At 42.5% G+C, this 16,470-nt stretch overlaps 1 pseudogene; it reads left to right on the top strand.

Moving 5' to 3' along the window:
• The first annotated feature begins 1,656 nt into the window (after positions 1-1,656).
• Positions 1,657-16,470, top strand: part of LOC138091095 (patched domain-containing protein 3-like) — a 140,889-nt pseudogene continuing 126,075 nt past the window's right edge.

Below are 16,470 nucleotides of genomic sequence, written 5' to 3'. Positions count from 1 at the left end.
AGTAAGTTCAAAAGAGAAAAATATTGTATGTTAACACATGTTCAATCTAGAAAAATTGTACTGATAACGCTATCTGTAGGGAAGGAATGGAGATGCAGACATAAAGGACTTATGAACACAGCGGGGGAAGAAGAGTGTGGGATAAATTGAGAAAGTAACGTTGACCTATAAACAGTACCATGTATGAAGTAGATAGCAAGTGGGAAGCTGCCATATGACACAGGGAGACCAGCTTGACACTCTACAATGACCTAGAGCGGTAGGATGGATGAGGTGGGAGAGAGGCTCAAGATGGAGGGGATATATATATGCAGTTATGCCTGATTCACATTGCTATACAGCAGAAAGTGTTTTGGAATCTGTAGTTGCACAACATACCTCAGAGGACACTCAAGACAGTGGAGTAGAGTTTATTACACCAGCAGGGTCTAAGGGGAATCAGTTCCCAACAAGGAACCCTGATGTTTCTTAGAGGCCCAGTTTTATATCCCGTGCTGTTGCAGGAAGGGGGACCCCTTCCAGGGCTTGAAACTGGGCTCTTGTCTAACACTCAGAAATGGATTGTCTAGGAGACACATGTGCTGACAAAGCAAGAGATCGAATGGGAAAGGGTACCCAGGTGGGGTTAAGGGGACCCAGGAGAACATCTCTGCCAGGCTCACAGTCTCAGGTTTTTATGGTGAAGGGATTAGCTTCCGGATTGTCTTTAGCCAGTCATTCTGACTCAGATTCCTTCCTGGTGATGCATGCCTTGTTCAGCCAAGATGGATGCTAGAGATTCTGTGAGGTGGTCAGACATGTGGTGTCTCCTTTTAACCTTTCCTGAACTCTTCCAGTTGGTGGTGGTTTATTAATTCTGTGTTCCTTACCAGGACCTCCTGTCTTAAAACAACTCATGCAAATAGTTACTATAGCGCCTGGCCAGGGTGGGTTGTTTCAGTCAGTGTGCTTCTACTAATACTGCTATGTGACTGGTTACATGTTAGCAACCTCTTTGTTGTATATGACTGAGTTTTACAACAAGTAGGTGCTAGGAGAACAAACAATTAAGGTGAAAGGGGGGAAACACTGATTATACATCACAGGGGGATGTCTCCATGGTTAATGTAACAGGGGCAGCCTGACCTCAACCACAGTCTCTGTTTGCCATCTGTAGGGAGGGAAGTCTCCAGGAGACCTGGTTTTCATTAGCAACGGTTTCCTTACTCTTGGGCAGGGCTCAGGCCCAGTTTGCATCCTGTCTTTAAGATGGATGACAGGCTTCAAGATGGAGTCTCTCCTGCTTTCCTCACACTAGCCCCAACAAAAGTAACACAACATTGTAAAGCAATTATTCTCCAAGTAAATAAATAAATAGAAACCTCCTGAAAGATTGTTGCTTAGCTGTGAAAGATGCCAGGATTCTTGGCCTCCAGAAGAGAGGAATTGAATCTGGGACCAGTGACGAGTCTTGATCACTCGGAGCTTTTGTGTGATAAAGTTTTATTGAAGTAAAAAAGGGATAGACAAAGCTTCTGACGTAGATATCAGAAGAGGGCAGAAAGAGTGCCCTCCTGCTAGCCTTCAGCACTATGTTATATTCCTATCAGCAGGCTACTAATTAGAAAAATGAAATATCTCAAAACTCAGAGTAGCACCAGGCCCCTCACCCACAACATGCGTTTTGAGATAACATTAGCACAAGGTGAGTTGTCCTGGGCCATAAAATGATTGACATGAATCTTGAAGAAAGGCAGGTTTCCAAGCAAAGACATAGTCTCATTAACATAGCTTAAGAGAGCATTTGCATGAATAAAATATACTGGCTTGTCAAGTTGGTTCTAGGTCTTAGGCAGAACAGACTTGAAGAAAGACAGGGTCAAGGTAAGTACATAGTTCATTAACATGGCTTAAGAAAAACATTTCCATAAGAAAAAACCCATTGGTTAGCTCAAGGTTTGAGAAAAGTTAAGTTCAGTTGGAACCAGGTGTAGTCATGGCAACACAGAATTTCAAAAGAAATCTTCTTTTAAATTTGCATAGAGAAGGAAAAAAATCTGACACTTGTAGTTTGTTTCCTCATTCCCCTTAAGAGAGAGATAAAAATGTCTGACACTTGCAGCCTATTTCCTCCATTTGGAGACCCCTCACCTTCCTGCCTGCTACCCTCTTACTCCCATCTTTTGTTTCAGCAAAGATGAGCTAAGCTTACACTGAAGTTTCTCTGCTACTGCAATAGCTGAATAAAATGTTTGACGATCTTAAAAAACAAAAAGTAAACTTACATGTATAGTTGAATCACTTTGCTATACACCAGAAATTAACACAATTATAAATCAACTATACTTCAACAATTTAAAAAAGGAATATAAGTAAATTTTAAAGTAGATTATAATTACTGCAATGGAAAGTGAAAGTGAAAGTTGCTCAGCTGTGTCTGCCTTTTTGCAAATGGTATTCTCCAGGCCAGAATACTGGTGTGGGTAGCCTTTTGCTTCTCCAGGGGTCTTCTCAACCCAGGGATCAAACCCAGGTCTCCCAAACTGCAGGCAGATTCTTTACCAGCTGAGCCACAAGGAAAGCCATAGTGCAAGGGAAACGAGTGTCTAATATGCAACAAAATCTAGAATTCATTTTAAAAATTAAGTTAATTCAACTACAAACTTAAGGCATGGCAACCAGCAGAATGGGGGTGGGAGAGCAAGGTAGGGGGATATTCATCACTCAAAATACAGGAACAAGTGATTATTTCCTTAGTACATGAATAGTTTCTACCAGTTCAGTTCAGTCACTCAGTTGTGTCCGACTCTTGGCGACCCCATAGACTGCAGCATGCCAGGCCTCCCTTGTCCATCACCAACTCCCAGAGTTTACTCAGACTCATGTCCATTGAGCTGGTGATGCCATCCAACCATTTCACCCTCTGTCATCCCCTTCTCTTTGTGCCTTTAATTGTTCCCAGCATCAGGGTCTTTTCAAGTGAGTCAGCTCTTGGCAACAGGTGGCCAAAGTATTGGAGTTTCAGCTGCAACATCAGTCCTTCCAAAGAACATTCAGGACTGATTTCCTTTAGGATGGACTGGTTGGATCTCCTTGCCGTCCAAGGGATTCTCAAGAGTCTTCTCCAACATCACAGTTCAAAAGTATCAATTCTTCGGTACTCAGCTTTCTTTATAGTCCAACTCTCACATCCATACATGACTACTGGAGAAACCATAGCTTTGACTAGATGGACCTTTGTTGGCAAAGTAATGTCTCTGCTTTTTAATATGCTGTCTAGATTGGTCATAACTTTCCTTCCAGGGAACAAGCATCTTTTAATTTCATAGTTTCAACAGTGAAGAAGAAAGTTTGAATTGTCCAAAAGGGAAACCAGGAAAAGCTATGACAATTCACCCAAAGAGGAAATATGGTGAGTCTAAGCAATAAATTTTAAAAAGTCAAATCAAATTGAGAGACCAATGACACAAATCAAACACTTTAATGACATTCTGGAATAGGCTGTGACAAAAAACTTCATACACTGCTTATGAGGGTGTAAATTGATACAACTTCAGTGAGTGAGTGAGTGAAGTTGCTCAGTCGTGTCTGACTCTTTGCAACCCTGTGGACTGTAGCCTGCCAGCCTCTTCTGTCCATGGGATTTTCCAGGCAAGGATACTGTGGGTTTGCATGTCCTTCTCCAGGATATCTTCCCCACCCAGGGATCAGACCCACTTCTCCTGTGTCTCCCGCATTGCAAACAGATTCTTTACCTGCTGAGCCACTGGGTAAGCTCCAATTCTATGGATTTTATCAATAACTAAGAAAATTAAAATGGGATATTCTTTGGTCCAATAAATCCCCTTCTACAAAATCATCTCACAGATACAGTTCTTGTGCTCTAAGAAAAAGACATTTGTTAGCTTGCTGCTGCTTAGTCGCTTCAGTTGTGTCCGACTCTGCAACCCCATAAACGGCAGCCCACCAGGCTCCCCCATCCCTGGTATTCTCCAAGCAAGAATATTGGAATGGGTTGCCATTTCCTTCTCCAGTGCATGAAAGTGGAAAGTGAAAAGTGAAAGTGAAGTCAGTCATGTCTGACTCTTAGTGACCCCATGGACTGCTCCTCCGTCCATGGGATTTTCCAGGCAAGAGTACTGGAATGGAGCACTGAAGAACTGATGCTTTTGAACTGTGGTGTTGGAGAAGACTCTTGACTCCCTTGGACTGCAAGGAGATCCAACCAGTCCATCCTAAAGGAAATCAGTCCTGAATATTTATTGGAAGGGCTATTGCTGAAGCTGAAACTTCAATACTTTGGCCACCTGATGCGAAGAGCTGACTCATTGGAAAAGACCCTAATAATGGGAAGGACTGAAGGTGGGAGGAGAAGGGGCTGACAGAAGATGAGATAGTTGGGTGGCATCACTGACTCGATGGACATGAGTTTGAGCAAGTTCAGGGAGTTGGTGAAGTACAGGGAGGCCTGGCATGCTGCAGCCCATGGGGTCGCAAAGAGTCAGACATGACTGAGGGACTCACTTGACCTGACCTGAACTGAGGCTACCACGTGACCACCAAGAACACTCTAGCATTCGGTAGCGAATAGCCCGGGTTCAAACAGACTCGCTTGGAACTTCTCCAGGAAACTCTTGGGTGGAGAGGGGCGCTCAGTCCAACAGCTCCTTTCTGATCATTTGTGCTGTTTGAGAATGTGGTCTTTATTCCTGGAAATGAGCCTTAATCCCTCAAGGTTGCACAGGAGGCGGAGTGGGAGTTAGGGCAAAAGCCTGTGTGCGAATCCCAGGGACCCAGGTAGGAGACGGGGCCTGACCTGGAGAGAAAGATCTGTACCCCCGCAGGGCCTGGCCTAGAGCCTGAGCCGCCCTCGGCCTCCAGTCAAGACCGGGAACCGAGCTTGGCTGGGCGGCGGGGCAGAAGGCAGAGCCCCTTCCGAGTCGCGGCGGAGGCTCAACTACCTCCGCCAGCATCGCGGTCTGAGAACCAACTGGCCCAGCAGCCCTGCTGCCACACCAACTGCCTGGAGGCACCGCTGTCCTGGGCCTTCAGGCAGTTGGGCTGGAAGGTGGGCTCGCACCCCTGGGTCTTCCTACCATGGTGTTAACGGCCATGGTGTTAACGGCCGTTCTCGGCACTGGCCTGATTTACCTGCCCCAGGATGAAGACGACGACCTCAAGGGAGGTCGTCCAGTAGGGAGACCCGCCAAGGGTGAGTGACGCTTTGCGCAGGAACATTTCCCTGCCAACGACTCTCTCATCTTCTCCATCTCCAGGAAGAGCACCGAGGTCAATTATGCCTCTATCCTAGTGGTCTCCAACACTGAGACACTGCTGGAGCCGGAAATCTTAGAAGAAATTAGCAAGGTGGAAGGTGCGGTGCAGGCTTTGACCGTGACACAGGACAATGGAACCCAGATCCCCTACATCAAGGTGTGTGCTAAGAACCAGGGCTCCTGTGTCCCCCCTCCTCCCAACCCATTCTTGTTCCGGCGAGAAAAGGAACAAGGGCCTCAACCTGAAAACCATCACCTTCCCCGTCTACAGCCTAGCCTGTCAGATCATCTACCTAGCCAACATCCTGGGAGGAACTGTCTTAGCTGAGAGCATGCAGCTGAGCCAGGCCAAAGCCATGTGGCTGCAGTACTATCTGAAGACAGGTGAAGGAGAGGAAAATGAACGTAGCAAGGCTGGTTGATCCATTTCCTGAGGAAGGTTGACAGCCTTGAAAAGAGTCTGGCCTTGAAGGTGATCAAGGGACCTAGCTGCTGGTGTTTATAGGGAGGCCTGGAGAAGGTGGGAGGGGTAGGAGGACTTGTTCCAGGGACCATAGCAGCAGCACTCCCAGATTATCAGAGTCCTTGACTGGAAGCTAAGTGTGCTCTGCTTTATTTGATCCTTGATCCAATTTTCTTAAACTAGAACACTGAAGAAAGCCACAGTAGATTCTAAAGAAGAGTGGATATGTGAATAACTGATTCACTTTGCTGTACACATGAAACTAACACAACATTGTAAAGCAACTACACTACAATAACTTTTTAAAAAATAAAGTAAAAAGAGATAGGACCTTAAAAAAAGAGAGAGAAAGAGAGAAGAATGCCACAAATCTTAAATCCTTGGTAACATTCTGGTTAAAAACACAAATTGGACATTCTCAGGGGAGGTCTGTTCAGTCCAGATGTTGATCTTCAGGTTTAGTTTGGTTTTCTGGTCAAGTTACTCTGAAATTCTTACTCAAGTTTAAGCCTTTGCTGTTTCTAGGAGCCCCCTCAACTTTCTTTGGAGTTCATTGGAATAAAAAAGAAAAACTTTAAACAAAAGTTCCATGATGTTTTTGAGAAAGAAAGACGAACATTTTAAAAGTAAATTATAGCATAGTGCCAGGCACATATTAGCTGTTCAGTAATTTTTGTGCTGGCAAACCTAATACTCTGAATAAAACTGATGAAGATGAGAAGACATCTTCTTAAAAAATTATTTTAATATTCAGGCCTGTCTGAAATGATGTTTATACAGCTAAAATAGTAAAATATAGTGAATAAATAGTTTAGGAAAATTCATATGTCTATAGTTATTAATGCTTTCACTCTTTTATATAAGATTCAGATTTTGTATATTCAGGAGTTTTAAACTTTAGATTTTTGAAAGCAACATTGAAAAGCATGAGATTTGTGGGAAGAATCAAATCTTTATTATCTTCTTTATTCTAAAACCATAATCCATATATTTTGATTTTTTACTGAATTTTAATGTTTAGATCAATAAGTTGTAGTGTTTCAATATCATATGTAACTCACACACAATATCAGAATTGAATATTATTTACCTGAATATATTTTTGTGGCAGGTCCTCTACTTTTCATCACTTTCTAGACAACTGGAATTTGAGGCAACTTCTATGACCGTGGTCCCCTTGTTTCACTTAATAATAATCATATTATTTGCAATTGTATCATGCTACAGGTAAAACAATTTTATTAGTCTTATAAACTCTAAAAAATATTTTATTATAGTAATAGTTATAATGTGTATATAACATTTATGACATAAAATGTACCATTTCCAAAGCCATTTTTAAGTGTACAGATCAGTGGTGTTAATTACATGCACAGTGTTGTGCAACCATCACAACTATCACTTTATGAATGTTTTCTATCACCTCAAACAAACTCTGTAACCATTAAGTAATAACCCCCCATTGTCTCCCCCAAAACTTGGCTAATTTTTAATCCAGTTTCTGTTTCTATGAATTTGATTATTCTAGAAATTTCCTATAAGTGGGATCACACCATATTTGTCCTTTTGTGATTGACTTATTTCACTTATCATAATGTTTTCAAGGTTGATCCATGTTGTAGCAGGAGTTCCTTTACATGGCTGAATAATATTCCATTATATATATATAACACACTTGTTCATCTACCTATCTGTTTATGGGCACTTGAAATATTTTTGACTGTAGTGAATAATGCTGCAGTTAACCATGGTGTCCAAATCTCTGTTCAAGCTCCTGTTTTCAGTTCTTTTCAGTATATACCTAGGAGTGGAATTAGTGGGTTGTAAAATAATTCACTGGTTAGCTTTTTGAAGAACAACCAAACTATTTTCCGTAGAGGATAGACCATTTTATCTCCTACCAGCAATGTATAAGTTTCCCAATTTCTCCACATTCTAACCATGATTATCTTTTTTAATGTGTTTATTCATTATTTGTATATCCTTTGGAACTCCCCCAGGTGGCACAGTGGTATAGAAGCTGCCTGCCAGTGCAGGAGATGCAAGAGACTTCGTTTTGATCCTTATGCTGGGAAGACACCCTGAAGAAGGAAATGGTAACCCACTCCAGTGTTCTTGCCTGGAAAATTTCATGAAGAGAAGACTGAGTGCGCGCGCACACACACACACACAGCCCCTTTTCTAGAGCACATGTCTTTAGCAGAGGAGGACCACGAACATCTTCTAGAAGGAGGCTTTCATTCTTTTTGTTAGCCACAATACTTTAAACTAGCGTTGACATACAGGATATATTTAGGGTTGTGTTTATGGCTAATTGGACTCATAAGTGGGTGAGAAGATACCTAGACATGGGCACTTTCATATTGCTTGCTTCCATTCACACTCCTTTGCAGATTAGAGTGGAAGTAGCTATTTTCAATGCTTTAGTATATCTTTGTAGTTCTGAAAGGCCAGTGGGTGGATTCAAGTTTGGCTCACTGCATAAGAATTAACCAGTATAGTTTGGCAACAGCACAGATTCCCAACTTCTCTGTTCCCACTCCTCTGCCTCTCTTCTGTTCAGTTCATCTAGGTTAGTGCCTGGAAATTGAAGTTCTTCAGCAGACAGGTATGGGAATTATTGCGCAAGAGGGCTCTGAAGAGGTGTCTGGGTCAAGAATGTTATGAATTGATGGAATTTCAGTATGGAAGTTACCACCACAAGTTTCATAACTTTTCCCTCTAAATGTACAAGTGTGACTGTATATGAAACAAAATGTGGGTTGCAGCCTTTGGAGTCATTTCTGCTGCCTTGACAATGGTGAGCAGCTTTGGCCTGATGTCGTACATTGGGGTGCCATTTACTATCATAGTTGCAAATTCACCATTTCTTATTCTAGGTGAGTAAAACAAACGGTGAGGCTGCACACTGTGTATGTGGCGGGGGGCGGGGGGGCGGGGTGGGTAAAGGAAGGGTATTGTATTAGAGTAAGCAGAATAATTGTATATAGGTGACTCTACAGATCCAAAATGAGGAATCAGGAAAACAGAAAATCAAATAGAATTATGTGCCTTTAAGAGTTGGAAAAATCTAGTACCCCATATGGAAAAACAGACCAGGGACATAAACAGGTGGTTCACATACACACAGAGAATCCAAAATGCTAATCATTCGAAATATATGAAAGAAATATTTGACTTTTTGATTAATCAAGGGATGCAAGTTAAACCAAAAGTGATACACCTTGTCTTCTTATTAGATTAATCAATATTATAGCAAGACTGAAGGTTTGGGGAAAGTGAAAGTGAAGTCACTCAGTCGTGTCTGACTCTTTGTGACCTGATGGACTGTAGCCTACCAAGCTCCTCTGTCCATGGGATTCTCCAGGCAAGAATACTGGAGTGGGTTGCCATTTCTTTCTCCAGGGGATCTTCCTGACCCAGGGATCGAACCCAGGTTTCCCACATTGGAGGCAGACGCTTTAACCTCTGAGCCACCAGGGAAGCCCTGGTTTGGGGAAGGTTGCATGGTTTGGGGAAAGTTGTGTGCAAATAAACACATATTCTGCTGAGGAAAATTTGTAAATTGGTACACTTTTAAAATATAACTTTGCAACAAATCAAAAGATTTTAAAATTTAAAATGGAGTACCTTTGACCTGCCCACTACACTTCTGGGAATTTGTCCTAATTATTGGACAGGTGCTCACAAAGTAGAATAAGTATGTTCATTTCAGTGTGATTTAGAATAGGAAAAAACAAAAACAGGCCAATCAGATGATAGCTTATGGTAGTGATGTTGGATTTGTGATCTCTGAAGAAGAAAATTCAGCTTCTTCTGGACCAGGGACCAGGCTTGATCACACAAGAGCTTTTGTGATGCATAGTTTTATTAAAGTATAAAAAAAAGACAGAGAAAGCTTCTGACATAGACTTCAGAAGGGGGAGGCAGAGTGCCCCCCTAGCTAGTCTTATCAAGGCTTTATATACTTTTTTCAAACCCACTCCCACAACATACATCTTAACTGAACAAGATTAGAACAAACAATAGAAATATCTTACCAGACGCACTCCCATAATATACATTTTAAGATGACAGGATTAGTCAGAAGTTCTTGTTAAGGAGAAACATGTTCTCAAGCAAGATACATTGTTATATTCACTAAGACAAAGCAATGTAGAAAATAACCTTTGTCCTTTTCTCCTAGGGACTGCCTGACCCCTTTCTCCTTCTAGAGGGCTCTGGACCCGTTTCTCCTCCTTGGGGACCCTAGACTTCTTATCATTCTACCTAGGAATTGACTCTCTCTCAATCCCCCTTTTCTTTTAGGATGATTATGTTGCCAAGGGAAAGGGCTGTCATTTTCATTCCATAATTACTTCCTGCTATTGAGGGGCATCATCCTTAAGTTGTTGAGACAAAATATCCTCCTAACCTTCATATTGAGGGTCTCTGATCCAGGGGCCCCAAGTAATAGTTGGAGGAGGATGTGGCACTCATAGGAGCTTGGACAACTATTTGTAACTTAAAAGCTTTAAGATGGTTAGAGACAAATCCCATTTTACAGTTACAGATGTAAGGCAAATTAACAATTAAAGCAAGCTAAAACATAGTCAAAATTAAAAGTTACATTATTTCCATTGTTACATCAGTCCATTTTAGGACTGTTAGATGTCATCAGATCAAGATGAGACATCACATAAAGATGAGACATCACATATGATTGTTGTTGGTGAAGGTATGCACAGAGCTGAAGAAAGTCCTCCCTTTGAAGCAGAGAAACCCACCACATGAAGCCTTTCCCTGATGAGAAGGTTGAGAAGCTAAAAGGTGAGTCACATAGTCAATTCTAAGGTTTTAGGATCTATTACAATATCTGTGCATGAAAACAGTCTCATAGACATAGTCCCTTCTTCTTAGAGGCAGTTCTAGCCCTCATTAAAACCATGGGTAAAACTTTAAACCAACTGTCTTGTGTTTCCTGAGTTAGCTTACATGGATGTCCTTTAATAATGACATTAGCCTTTTCAACCTTTCCAGAAGATTGTGGTCTCCAGGAACAGTGCAGGTGATATTCTATTCCTGGAATTTTTGATACCCCTTGAGTTACAGCAGCTTTAAGATGGAGCATTGTTGCTCTGAACTATAGAGTTTAAGATCCCACTTACAACATAAGAAGTCAGTACATTAAGGTTTCGCCCATTCCTTCACTCAGGCTTTAGTGGATACTGCTTTTGATGTGAAAATAGGTGAGGGCCTTTGACCTTGATAACAACAGGAACAATAGCATTTTGTGCACAACCCATAGTTTTCCCATCAGCCCACAGTCTAGGATTTACATTTTGTTCAATTAGAAGAGTAGGCTCCGTATTTGTGAAAACAGAGGCCTGGACCATGTTCAGTATGTTCCTCCCTAGAAGGAGTGAGGGAGACTCCAGCATGATCAGAAACTTGTGAGAAAACAGCAGAGTCCCAGTTGCAGCTTAAAGGATGACTGAAATAATACCGTTTGGCTCATCCTGACAGTCTGATAACAGTAGTGGATCATGAGGAAAGCAGACCAGGCGCTTCCATGAGCACAGACAAAGTTGCCCCAGTGTCCAAAAGAACTGATTGGCACACCACAGTTGTTAATCCCGAGTGTTCCACACGTGTAATTAGGATGGGAGCTTCTGTGGCAATCCCCAGGCACTTTCAGTCCCAATTGCCTTGAGTGTCTGACCCAGGGGCCTGTGTCTTAGAGGGCAGTCTCTCTCCAGGTGCGGTCATTTTACAAATGGGACATGGAGCTGGGTGTGGCTTAGATGCCTGATGGCAATTCCGCTTGTGATGTCTCTCCTTTCCACCATAATAACAAGTCCACCCCTTTTCACCTGGGTTACTCTGGGCACTTTTCATCAGGCTGTTTCAGAGTGGATCTAACAGCCATTGTCAGGGATTAGGTCTTTTGCCAGGTTTTTTTTTTTTCTCCTCCTTTCCTCCTCATATACTTTACCATGATATACCATCTGAGTGAGCTGTAACAGTTTTTAAATACTGATTTGGTCCAAACGTCTGTTTTCATAAATTACGGCAGATATCTGAAGCTGACTGAGTGAGAAATCTATCTTTAAGATCATTGCTTCTTCTGTACTTTCAGAGTCAACATAAGTAAACTTCCAGAGAGCCTCTTGTAGTCTGTCTAGGAATTTATCAGGAGTTTTCTTCTCTCCCTGTTCTATGTCAGCTGACATAGCATAGTTTAAAGTCCTAGTGTGCTCTCGCTTGAGTCCTTCAGAATACACCTGGCAAAATGGTTCTGATCCCACCTTCTTTTAGCCATGCTATAGCCTCAGTATGGCTCTGTCATGGAAACTGCTTGGCTGCCAGTAGGGAGAAGGGCTATTTCATGCTCCCCCTTTACCCTTGTCTCACACTCAAGCCATTCATCTCCAAAAGTAGCTCAGTTCAGTTCAATTAAGTCACTCAGTCATGCCTGACAGTTTGTGACCCCATGGAGTGCAGCACTCCAGTCTTCCCTGTCCATCACCAACTCCTAGAATCTACCCAAACTCATGTCCATTGAGTCAGTGATGCCATCCAACCATCTCATCCTCTGTCGTCCCCTTCTCCTCCTGACTTTAATCCTTCCCAGTATCAGGGTCTTTTCCAATGAGTCAGTTCTTTGCATCAGGTGGCCAAAGTATTGGAGTTTCAGCTTCAACATCAGTCCTTATAATGAATATTCAGGACTGATTTCCTATAGGATGGACTGGTTGGATCTCCCTGTTGTGCAAGGGACTCTCAAGAGTCTTCTCTAACACCACAGTTCAAAAGCATCACTTTTTCAGTGCTCAGCTTTCTTTATAGTCCAACTCGCACATCCATGCATGACTACTGGAAAAACCATGTGAAAATGAAAGTGAAGTTGCTCAGTCGTGTCCGACTCTTTGCTACCCCATGGACACTAGGCTCCTCCGTCCGTGGGATTTTTTAAGCAAGAGTACTGGAGTGGGTTGCCATTTCCTTCTCCAGGGATCGAACCCAGGTCTCCCACATTGTAGAGAGACACTTTACCGTCTAAATGGACCTTTGTTAGCAAAGTAATGTCTCTGCTTTTTAATATGCTGTCTTGGTTGGTCATAACTTTTCTTCTAAGTAGCAAGTGTCTTATAATTTCATGGCTGCAGTCACCATCTGCAGTGATTTTGGAGCCCCAAAACATAAAGTCCATCACTGTTTCCCCATATATTTGCCATGAAGTTTTGGGACCAGATGCCATGATCTTAGTTTCCTGAATGTTGACTTTTAAGCCAACTTTTTCACTCCTCTTTCACTTTCATCAAGGGGCTCTTTAGTTCTTCTTCACTTTCAGCCATAAGGGTGGTGTCATCTGTATATCTGAGATTATTGATATTTCTCCCAGGAGTCTTGATTTCAGCTTGTGAAATACAGTCCAGAATTTTCCTTGATGTCCTCTGCATATAAGTTAAATAAGCAGGGTGACAGTGTACAGCCTTGATGTAACCCTTTCCCAATTTGGAACCAGTCTGTTGTTCCTTGTCCAGTTCTAACTGTTGCTTCTTGACCTGCTACAGATTGCTTCGGAGGCAGTTCAGGTGATCTGGTATTCCCATCTCTTTGAGAATTTTCCACACTTTGTTGTGTTTCACACAGTCAAAGTGTTTGGCACAATCAGTAAAGCAGGAATAGATGTTTTTCTGGAACTCTCTTGCTTTCTCGATGCTCCAACAAATGTTTGCAGTTTGATCTCTGGTTCCTCTGCCCTTTCTAAATCCAGCTTGAACATCTGGAAGTTCATGGTTCATGTACTGTTAAAGCCTGACTTGGAGGAATTTGAGCATCACTTTGCTAGCATCTGAGATGAGTGCAATTGTGTGGTAGTTTGAGCATTCTTTGGCACTGCCTTTCTTTGGGATTGGAATGAAAGCTGATCTTCTCCAGTCCTGTGGCCACTGATGAGTCTTCCAAATTAGCTGGCATATTGAATGCAGCACTTTCTCAGCATCATCTTTTAGGATTTGGTAAAGCTCAACTGCAATTCCATCACCTCCACTAACTTTGTTCATAGTGATTCTTCCTAAAGCCCACTTGACTCCACATTCCAGGATGTCTGGCTCTAGGTGAGTGATCACACCACTGTGATTATCTGAGACACAAAGATCTTTTTTCTATAGTTATTCTAGGTATTCGTGCCACCTCTTCTTTATGTCTTCTGATTCTGTTCGGTCCATACAATTTCTGTCCTTTATTGATCCCATCTTTGCATGAAATGTTCCTTAGTATCTCTAATTTTCTTGAAGAGATCTCTAGTCTTTCCCATTCTATTGTTTTCCTCTGTTTCTTTGCATTGGTCACTGAGGAAGGCTTTCTTATCTCTCCTTGCTATTCTTTGGAACTCTGCATTCAAATGAGTATATCTTGCCTTTTCTCCTTTGCCTTTCACTTCTCTTCTTTTCACAGCTATTGTAAGGCCTCCTCAGACAGCCATTTTTCCTTTCTACATTTCTTTTTTGGGGGGATGATCTTGACCACTGCATCCTGTACGATGTCATAAACCTCCATCCATAGTTCTTCAGGCACTCTATCAGATCTAATTCCTTGAGTCTACTTGTCACTTCCACCATATAATTGTAAGGGATTTGATTTAGGTCATAACTGAATGGTCTAGTGGTTTCCCCAACTTTCATCAATTTAAGTCTGAATTTGGCAATAAGGAGTTCATGATCTGAGCCACAGTCAGTTCCCAGTCTTGTTTTTGCTGACTGTATAGTGTTTCTCCATCTTTGGCTGCAAAGAATATAATCAGTCTGCTTTCAGTATTGACCATCTGGTGATATCCATGTGTAGAGTCTTCTCTTGTATTGTTGGAAGAGGGTGTTTGCTATGACCAGTGCATTTTCTTGGCAAAACTATATTAGCCTTTGCCCTGCTTCATTCTGTACTCCAAAGCCAAATTGACTGATTACTACAGGTATCTCTTGACTTCCTACTTCTACATTCCAGTCCCCTATAAAGAAAAGGACGTCTTTTGGGGGTGTTTGTTCTAGAAGGTCTTGTAGGTCTTCATAGAACCGTTCTACTTCAGCTTCTTCAGAATTACTTGTGTTATGTGGCTCTGTGGTGCTGCAGCAGGTGTGAGTAGATACCCCATGTCTAGGGGCAAAGGGGAAGCCCCAGAAAGATGGTAGGAGGGGCAAAATCACATTTAAAATCAAACCCCACACTCGACAGAGATGCTCAGTGGGCTCAAACATACCTTGTGTGCACCACGACCCAGAGGCCCACAGAGACTGAGACAGAACTGTCTGAGTGTCTCTTGTGGAGGTACACATCAGCAGTGGACTCCTGCAGGGACCCGAGGCTCTGGGTGCAGCAGACCTGTGGTATGGCATAAGTCCTCTTGGAGGAGGTTGCCATGGACCCCACCATAGAGCCACCAAAACTTACACAGGATTGGAGAAACAGACTCTTGGATGGCACAAATAAAAATTTGTGAGCACAAGGACCTAGGAAAAAGGAGCCGTGACCCCACAAGAGACTGATCCAGACTTGCCCATGAGTGTCCTGGAGTCTCTGGCAGAGGCATGCGTTGGCAGTGGCCTGCTGAAGGGTAGGGGCACTAAGTGTAGCAGTGTGTCCATGGGACCTATTGAAGAAGGTCAACATTATCTCATTACTTCCACCATAGTTTGACCTCAGCTCAAATAACAGGGAGGGAACACAGTCTCACCCATTGACAGAAAATTGGATTGAAGATTACTGAGCATGGCCCCGCCCATCAGAACAAAATCCAGTTTCCCCCTCAGTCAGTCTCTCCCATTAGGAAGCTTCCATAAACCTCTTATCCTTCTCCATCAGAGGGCAGACAGATTGAAAACCACATCACAGAAAACTAACCAATCTGATCACATGGACCACAGAGTGTTGTCTAACTCAATGAGACTATGAGCTATGCCCTGAAGGGCCACCCAAGATGGAGGGGTCATGTTGGATAGTTCTGACAAAACGTGGTCCACTGGAAAAGGGAATGGCAAATTACTTCAGTATTCTTGCCTTGAGAACCCCATGAACAGTATGAAAAAGCAAAAAGGACACTGAAAGATGAACTCCCCAGGTCGATAGGTGCCCAATATAATACTGGGGATCAGTGGAGAAATAACTCCAAAAAGAATGAAGAGATGGAGCCAAAGCAAAACCAACACCCAGTTGTGGATGTGACTGATGATGGAAGTAAAGTTCAATGCTGTAAAGAGCAATATTGCATAGGAACCTGGAATGTTAGGTCCATGAATTGAGGCAAATTGGAAGTGGTCAAACAGGAGATAGCAAGAGTGAACATCAACATTTTAAGAAGCAGCCAACTAAAATGGAGTAGCATGGGTGAATTTAACTCAGATGACCATTATATTTTCTACTGTGGGCAAGAATCCCTTAGAAGAAATGGATTAGCCATCATACTCAACAAAAGAGTCCAAAATGCAGTACTTGAATGTAATCTCAAAAACGACAGAATGATCTCTGTTCATTTCCAAGGCAGACCATTCAATATCACAGTAATCCATGTCCTCATGAGTAGTTCTCCATTATTTGAGACCTGGTGCCCAGTCTCTCCTCCTTTATGGAGCTTTCCTGACTGTCCAGCTCTTATTGAGGCTTTTCACTTCAGCCCTTCTCATCTAGTCTCTGAGGAACAGTTTAGACCCTAATTTTACACTGTTGTTGTTTTTTTCATGGGGGAGAATCTTGGCTAAGTATACATTGGTCTAACAG

This window comes from Capricornis sumatraensis, chromosome 15 (assembly GCF_032405125.1).
Source record: "Capricornis sumatraensis isolate serow.1 chromosome 15, serow.2, whole genome shotgun sequence".
Lineage (NCBI taxonomy): Eukaryota > Metazoa > Chordata > Mammalia > Artiodactyla > Bovidae > Capricornis > Capricornis sumatraensis.
This window is presented reverse-complemented; position numbering and strand designations above follow the sequence as displayed.